An 8202-nucleotide genomic window follows, 5' to 3' on the forward strand; every position below is an offset into this window, starting at 1 on the left:
CAAGTGAATCCTGTGGTGTAGCCACCAAACCAAATGTGCCTGAAGCACCTACTGATGACCACGTGGGTGTCTCATCACCTTGAAGGCTCATGTTCCAAAGAGGTATTTCTCAGCAGCTTGCCTGTTTGAACTAAAGGGATCCTCCCACCACCAAAAAATGGGCCCACGAACTCTAGCAAAACATTCCACCTTATTTCACTTTTTCCTGGCAGGCGCAAGTTTCTGACATAGGAGCAGAGGGACCTCCTGGTCAACAGGCTTTCCAAGACCCTGCTGCATACCAGCCAGACCAGATGAGATACTTGACACCTGAGGAGCAGCATGACTCAAACTAGCAGCTCTAGCAGTACTTTCATGACCAACGATGAGAGGAAATGGGGGTGGGGCCAAGCCAATGGGGTCTGCATGACCAGGGGACCTTCAAGGTGCGTAAAATCCCTTGGAGTAGGCGTTGGGGTTAGAGAAATAATTGTTTCCTGATAGATTATGTTTGTAATTGTTTATTAAGCACAGCCTGTTTCTTGGAAGTTATGCTGCAGAGGCAACCTGTGATCCGTAGTATGCTAGGGTGTGACAGCAGGCAGCCACAGCTGGATTTGGTGTCCCATCTGCCCTGTGTCCTGCTTTGCATATCCACGTTCTACCACAGGAAGGTGATCTGCTGAGAGTTTGTTCAAATTTTTCAATGCAAATAAAAAAGAAAAAAAAAGTGCCAGAGTCCTTTTCAATCTAGTAAATCTAGAGGCCGTTTTGTCTTAGCCACAAGAATTCTGAAGCCTTGACCTTGATGATCAAGCCCTGCCTCCCCGCCATAGTCTTGCTGGAGAAGCCCAGACAGAATGGGACTCCAACTAAGGGAACCTGAAGTCAGCTCAATGAAGGCACTTAAGAGCTTAAATAATTATGGCTTCCTTGCTTAACAAATGTTTACATCCACTGGAGCTTTGTGAGTTGATGAGTGATGTTTGGAACTCGACTGTGCCAAAGTCCCTGGTGAAGGGCTCGTTTCCTAGTTAGGCCCTTTTGCGGATCCTGCTCCCCTGTCTCTTGTTCACACCCCAGCTCCATGCCACATTTGCAGAGGCCAGCGACTGCTGCCTTCACATATGGCCATGTGCCCAGGCCTGCTGTGTAGCCTTTCTTTGTGTAGCTCAGGCATGCTGACTCCTTCATTGACACCAAGGGCAACCACAAGCCCACTGAGCTTTGAAACAGTTGGCCTAGGGGCTATGTTCTCAGGGTAGATGGTGTTTGTGCCGCACGTATTACCTCAGAAGTAAGCCTTAACACTAAAGGACAGTGTATCCATTCTTTTTATATGTGGGTTCTTTCTCTCCCATCAGTAGACTTTTTAATGGATAGGGGTACCCCCTAGAGGGAAAATGATTTTTCTTACTAGTCAGGCACCAAGAAGGACATCTTCACAGTTGTCTGCATGGTGTAGAGAGAGGCTTGGATAGCCAAACCAGAGATTATTGTGTGCCTTTCTTAAGGTAATGAACCATTGCTGGGAAAAAGCAAGGGAAACCCCAGTCTATAGTGGCAAGTTAAAATAAAGAAGGCAGCTGTAACCACCCAGTGTCAGGGTGTTTGCTTGAAGATGGCACCTTTGATGGGGGTGACTAAGGGTAGCTGAGGTCACTAGGGTGGGACTATCGTGATGGGATTACTGCCCTTAAAAGAAGAAACACTAGGAACCTTGCTGTGCCCCCCAGGTCCCCACGCATGCACATGGGCACATACATGCACACATGTACACACACGCACACAAGAGGTCATGTGAGCACACAGCGAGATGGTGGCTGCATGCAAGCCAAGGCAAGAGGCTCCAGGACAAAACCTACCTTGCCAAAGCCTTGATCTTGGACTTCTCAGCCCTTAGAACTGAGAAATACATGCTGTTGCTGAAGCTGCCCAGTCAATGGTATGTTACTATGGTAGCCTAAGCTGATGAAGACACACAGGCTGTTCTCAGGTGTGTCCCTTTGCAGCCACTGGGAAAGGATAGCTGATGGCTCAGTTGGTTGTCAGAGTCACCCACTGACCTGTAGAGGTAAACCTCCCCTCACAATCATCAGCTGCAGAACATTGCTAAGAGCCAGTTAACTGTGGCACCAGTGGAGACAGAAGAGTTTAGAGGCATTCTTTATACCCTCTGTGACTTGGGACAGGAAGAGTTGGAAGTGTCTGGCATTCTCAGTTGTTGGCAAGAAGTCTCTTGACCGGCCAAATGCAACTAAGAGGCAGAAGCAGCCACCTCCCCTCCTGAATGTGCAGGACTGTACAATTGGAAAACCAAGCCACATCTGTCAGAGGAGTGAAGAAGGTGTGCAAGGGAGTGCGAGGGCACTGCCTGCTGGCATGCACAGTGGAGGCCTAGAACTGGAGCAGGGGAAGGGATGGTGATAGTGATATGTGAACCCCTTCCAGCTACTCAGCCAGCCTGGTAGAATTCTGATCACGGGGGAGGCTCAGGGGTTTACTGGGCAGCATCAGTATCTCCCAATTAGAGGCTCAGTTTTACCTCAGGTGCATCAGTTAAGTTCTCTGGGCCTCACTTTCTCTATCTGAATAAAAGGGAGTTTGGAGGAGATGATGTCTTCCCATCTAGCTCTTAGAGCAGATGAGGACACATGAGTGGAATGGTAGAGCTAAAAGAGCCTTAGGGAGAGGCACTGTGAAAGCCGTCGAGGCTGGAGACATTAGGCTGGGGTTGTTGTTTGAATTCAGTGTTTAGAATGTGCCTGGGCTAGGGTTTATCTGAACTGGGAGAGTCTGTAGTCACCCACTAGTCAACTGCTTAGCTCATAGCTCAGCCCTGGATCCAGGCAACCAGAGGGATTGGTGGCTGACTTGGTCTGCTTTTACCTAGAAATCCTCTCAGGAGTAGCTCCAAGGACAATCCATCTTAGGATTGAGAGTAAGAAGAGGTTACAGGGGCCAAAAGCCCAGAACCAGTGCTCCTGTGCCGGACTGTCCGGTTGTTTTGTGAATTACTAAAGTCAAACTCTGAGGAGTGAATGCTCTGTGACCGCTTATGCAGTTCCAGGGTTGAACCCGTTTTAAGGCATTCGTGGCGCCGCTGGCAGGCCTGTTCCAGCTTGCTCCTGGCCTAGACACCTTACCCTTGGCTGCCTCGGCAGATCAGTAGCTCTGCCTGGAGTCAGTCGGTGCTTATCTTTTTGCTCATTGTCCCAGGCATGAGCTGTAAGTCCCTCAGCCCCAGAGGACCAGGGAGAACAGTCCAGGGTTTTCGGAGAGGCAGACAAGGCACAAGGATGGCAGTGTGAAAACTAAGCAAGGGGGCTTGTACCAGCCTTGCCCAGGGTAGGAGAGAAGTCTGGGCACAGCTTGGGTCAAGAAGACCTGCCATAGACCACGTTTTCAGGGTCACAGCTCACACTAAAAGGCAGTATGGCTGTCCCCACGGTCTGTGCTAGGCTGCTCCATGAGGCTCTGGAGGACTCTGCCATTCATACTACAAAGCTTCACCAGGTAAATCTTCAAATGATTGCTTCATCTGGAACTACTCTGGACAAACATTTTCTGTCCCTTGGCCTCCCTTCTATCCTCACATGCTGCATGCACACAATGCACCCTGTCTTTACCATCAGGCTCTTCCTGGGGGTGAGGGAGAGAGCAGTGGGTGATGAGCTGTCTCGCCAGCAGCCCAGGGTCAGGCTGACCCCAGATAAGAGGTTGGGAGGGCAAATCTGAAGGTGCAGCAGTCCTTGAGTGCAAGACCCCACTCCCAGTACCTCTAGCCTTGGCTGATGGGTGGCAGCCTCCTTCCTGGGTGTCCCCAGAGTTCCAGCAGCATTCTGTCTCATGCCCTGAGCACAGTGGCTCACACACTACTAGATGGCTGGGTACCTGGCTTTGGCCAAAAGGGCTGCCTGTTCCCAGAGGTTCCTGGCCTCTGCTGGGATGTGGCCTCCTCCCTTGCTCCAGCTGCGCAGCCCACACAAGCTTCCCTTTTGATATGGTAGACGCCCAGAGGGGCCAAAGCACTGCAAGTTTGTTGGCACAGGGATCTGCAGCAGGAACCCATCCCTTCTTTCCCCTCCCTTTCCTTCCAGAAGAACCACCGATAGCACCTCCAGATCCAATGCCATGCCAGAAAAGGAGACCCAGGCCCAGGCCTTCCTCCACCCATCGACACAGCCACTAGCAGCCCCAAGATTGAAAGTGGGCAGTACTGGTCCCCTTTAATTCCCCCACAAGTTGATGGTAGTTCAGTTTGCATTTCTTTACCTCTCCAGCATGAAGCCAAATTGGCTTCACCTGTCTGGAAAAGTGCAAGAGTTGCACTTGCATGTGGGCTGGTAGGGTAGGGGAAGTTGGAAGACCATGACAGAGGTGGGCCAGCCACCACACACGGCAGAGCTTCCAGAAACAGCCACTGCAACCTCCACATCAGTTCATCACCAGGTGGGTAGAACAGAGCTCCTCACTGAGCAGTGCTTAGTCTGTACATAACAGGACATTGCATGCACAGACTTAAAGCTGAATATTCACGTTTTCTAAACACATCATTCATAAATATTCTGATTCCCAAGAGCATTTTCTAATAAAGAAGGAAGAGTGTTATTAAAACTACCAGCCCCAGTTCATGTTTGTAGCACACAGCACAGCATGGGCTGATGCCCACTGTGGTGTCTTCAGTGTGTTTTGAAGTATATTTGAAGACAATGAAAAGGAAGGTAGCTATAGAATGTTCTTGGATATGAGTTTTTTCATCTCTGCCAAAATCACTGGGAAGGAAAGGTTGGGGAGGAAAGGCTGGAGTGACAGGAAGGGAGTCGGGCATACGTGGGAACTGGGAACTGCTGCTTCAAACCAAACTACCTATGAGGGGAAAGGAGGGAGCTGGTCCTCCAAGGCCTTGGAATGCCTCTCTAGCCTCAACGAAGACTGCAGCCTACTCCGCCCTCATCTCTTAAAATGGGCTACATCAACCTTAATAAAGACTCTCCAGTTTGCAGCTAGGAACAAATTAAATATTCCCTAGGGGATACTAAATCATTGGTATTTTTATTTGGTTTGTTTTAATGGGCAGGGAAGACAGCGTTGAGTGGTTCTCCATTGCCTATCAAATAGAATCCAGGTTCTCCATCTGACCTGGCCTTGCCCTTCCTCTGCAGCTGCATTTGTCTTCTCCAGTCATGCACTTTGCCCCCAGTCCCCTGAGCCCTTGGGTTTCATAGAATCCCTGGGCCTTTCTGCCCTTGGACGTTCGTCACTATTCTGTATGCTTCAATGCCCTTGCCTCCCAGCTCTACATTTTCAACCCTTGCCCACCACCATGCAGATCCTGTCTGGGAAGGAGCCCTGCTCCATGTGCCCCTACCCGCCTCCTGTGCCTTACGTGGAGCACACATGCCATTGCCCTTCTACACTGAGCTACAGTGGGCAGAGATTGGGACAGATCTTGGATGCCCCCATAACTTAGCACCTTGTAGGTGAGCCTTCCCGCTATGAATGTTCACAGCTCTCAGGCCCCAGGAAAACCTTCCTCCTCTGCTCATTTTCTATTTAGGTAGAGCTGTTCTTAAGCTTCTGAACATTAACCAGAAACCTTGCAGCCCTTCCTCAGGCTTCTTCCTCAGGGCTGAACTCCTCAATGAGGGACCGTCAGACCTGCTGGCATGCCCTGCAGTGAGGGTGCAGTTCTGGCCCTGGGACTACAACGTTCCTATGGGTTTGGGGGCACAAGAGAACTTGGTAGATGAGACAGCAGGTGTAAGTTACGAAGTGTAAAGCACTGCATACAAGTTGGTGAGCATCCCTGGTGGTGACTACGATTAGCCTCTGCAAATCCCTTTGTGGCACATGGAAGTCAGGACCACTGCAGGGAGATGGTGGGAAGTGTGGGGAAGTATAGGGGGAATCGACTGTGACAAATGCCAAGAGGCCCAAAACTCCTGGAGCCATGGACATTTCCTGTCCAGATGGAGGCTGTGACCCCAAAGGTCAAAGGGTAATTAACCACCTAGTCACCTTGTTGATGAAATAAAACCCACAATCCTGCAGAATCAAAACATGTCAAATACAGAGAGGCAAAGGTCGGCTGACAGGACAGACAAATTGCAGTATTTAGAATAGTGCAGTCAAGTGTTTGTGCAGTCTATTTCCAGTTCTAGCCTGTGGGGAAGGTAGGTGTGAGAGGGGCTGGAAATTTGGCTTACCAGAAGTGGGGCAGATTTCAGCAGAGAAAGAGGCTCAGGGCTGTAGGTAAATCATCCCAAACTTTGAATGTGTGGTCTGCTAGGAAAGGCAACCTGGGACTGCCCACAAAAGGGGTAATGGGACAGTGGAAGACTGAAGACAGGAGGGTGGGTCCACCCACTAAGTTCAGTGCTGTACTTTTATTTTTCCCCTCACTTGTCAGTAGGCAGTGCCCACCAGTTTCCATGTAGGATGTGGTGCCAATGGAGACAAGATATTGAATGTTTAGGCTTCTACCTGCTACCTCTCTACTGTTAAACCCTGGGCAAATCACTTTACTGCTCCCTGTCTCTTCTGATTTACTGGAATATAAAGACAAAGATAAGACACTTGCTTAAGAGTTAGGCTAGAATCCAGAGGCTCTCCTGAATCAAGGCACTAATGAATGAGTGAGAGAACAAATGTCAGTCTGTCTCCCTGCCATTCTGAATCTTGTGTCCTTCTTCTCATCTCTGATGAAGACACAATGTGGGTTCCTGGTTCCTGGGAGGACCCTTGTTGCATTTACCTCCCTTTCTCTCCTCTCGGGCCAATTGGGTCTTCTCATCTGGTCTTTATTAGCACACTGTCCCTTTCCTTTAACTGCTGCACTGCCCCCTCTCTTGGACAGGCACCTCCATCCTCTGAGCCACCCAAGCTAACATGCAGACTCTGCCTGAATCCTCTTTTTCTTCCATCTATCACCTTAGACATAATTATCTGTTTCTTCCACTGACACAGGGAAGGGAGTGTGAAAGTGTGAATGAATGAGGGAGTAAATAAATGAACAGATGCATGTCCAGTCTCCATTCTCTTTTGTTCCCAGGTGCAGCATGGGCTGGGCTTACAGGAGGCATCAGGGGCAATCTGGTGGTCAATGGGCTGTCTCCACCAGAGCCTTCCCATTTCCCTCCTCAGGGATAGACACCTTTTCCAGGCTCAAGGCCCTTAGCTCCAGGAGCACTCTAGGTTATGGCCAGCCCCTAAGACTATAGGAAAGATGTTCCATGGCTCTTCAGGGCCAGCTAATAGATTGGGATTCCTGGTACCATATCTCAGGGTGCCCCCATAACACTCAGAGTCAGCTTCCTGGGGTTGCTCAGGGCTGGGGCATTGCCCAGTACCCAGACATGGACAAGAGCACAGGATGTGTGCCAATGGAGGTTCCTTTATCTGTGTCTTAGACTCATGGTTTCTTCTGTCCTTGCCCCGCACACCCCACCACCACCAATTTAGTGGTATCTACGGTGGGCTCCAGCTTATGTAGGTAGCATCATGCACCCCAACGCCCTAGGGAAGCTCAGAGCAAGCAGGTGGGCCAGTGAGGCTCAGGATACACAGCCCCCAAGCCCTAGGGTGGGTGTGGTCAAACTCATTTCTTGTCATCTCTTGCCCCCTGGTGTGTGATCACAGTATTGCAGCTTTCCAGGGTCCTCCCTTGTGACCAATTCGGTTAACATTTCCTGACTACCTACTTCAGGTCAGACCCTAAACTGGACAGAATTCTGTTCTCAAGGTTTCAGTTCAAACCTTGGTCAACTTTCTGATGACTCTTCCTTCTCTGTTCTCCTCAAGTAACCCAGAGCCACAATCCATCATAAAAACATTTTCTTTCCTTTTTATGCCTCTGTCACAATTGACTGATAAATTCCCAGCCTTGAATGAACTAAACTATGCCCTCTGTGTGTCTGCACTTATGCATCTCTGTGCTTTTAGAGGGACTCACACACATCGGCAGATTGTGTACCCCTGTAGGCTCATGATCTTAAGCCTCACCAAGGCACATCTCACTGCTCAGGAATTCCGTGTTTGGTGTCTTTCCAGTCCAATTATCAGAATGCCGATTTGCCCTTTCCTCAAACTCCCCATGTCTTCCCATTTCCCTCCTGCTTGCTTTGTCAATACTCAATTTAGATATTAGAAGATATGGAATAGAAATTCCCTCATCCTCTCATCACGAATCCCTCCTGTGCCATCCTCTGATTGAGCTCAGCT

The sequence above is a fragment of the Aotus nancymaae genome, unplaced genomic scaffold (assembly GCF_030222135.1).
Source record: "Aotus nancymaae isolate 86718 unplaced genomic scaffold, 86718_ANA_hifiasm-v0.15.2.pri h1tg000138l, whole genome shotgun sequence".
Taxonomy (NCBI): domain Eukaryota; kingdom Metazoa; phylum Chordata; class Mammalia; order Primates; family Aotidae; genus Aotus; species Aotus nancymaae.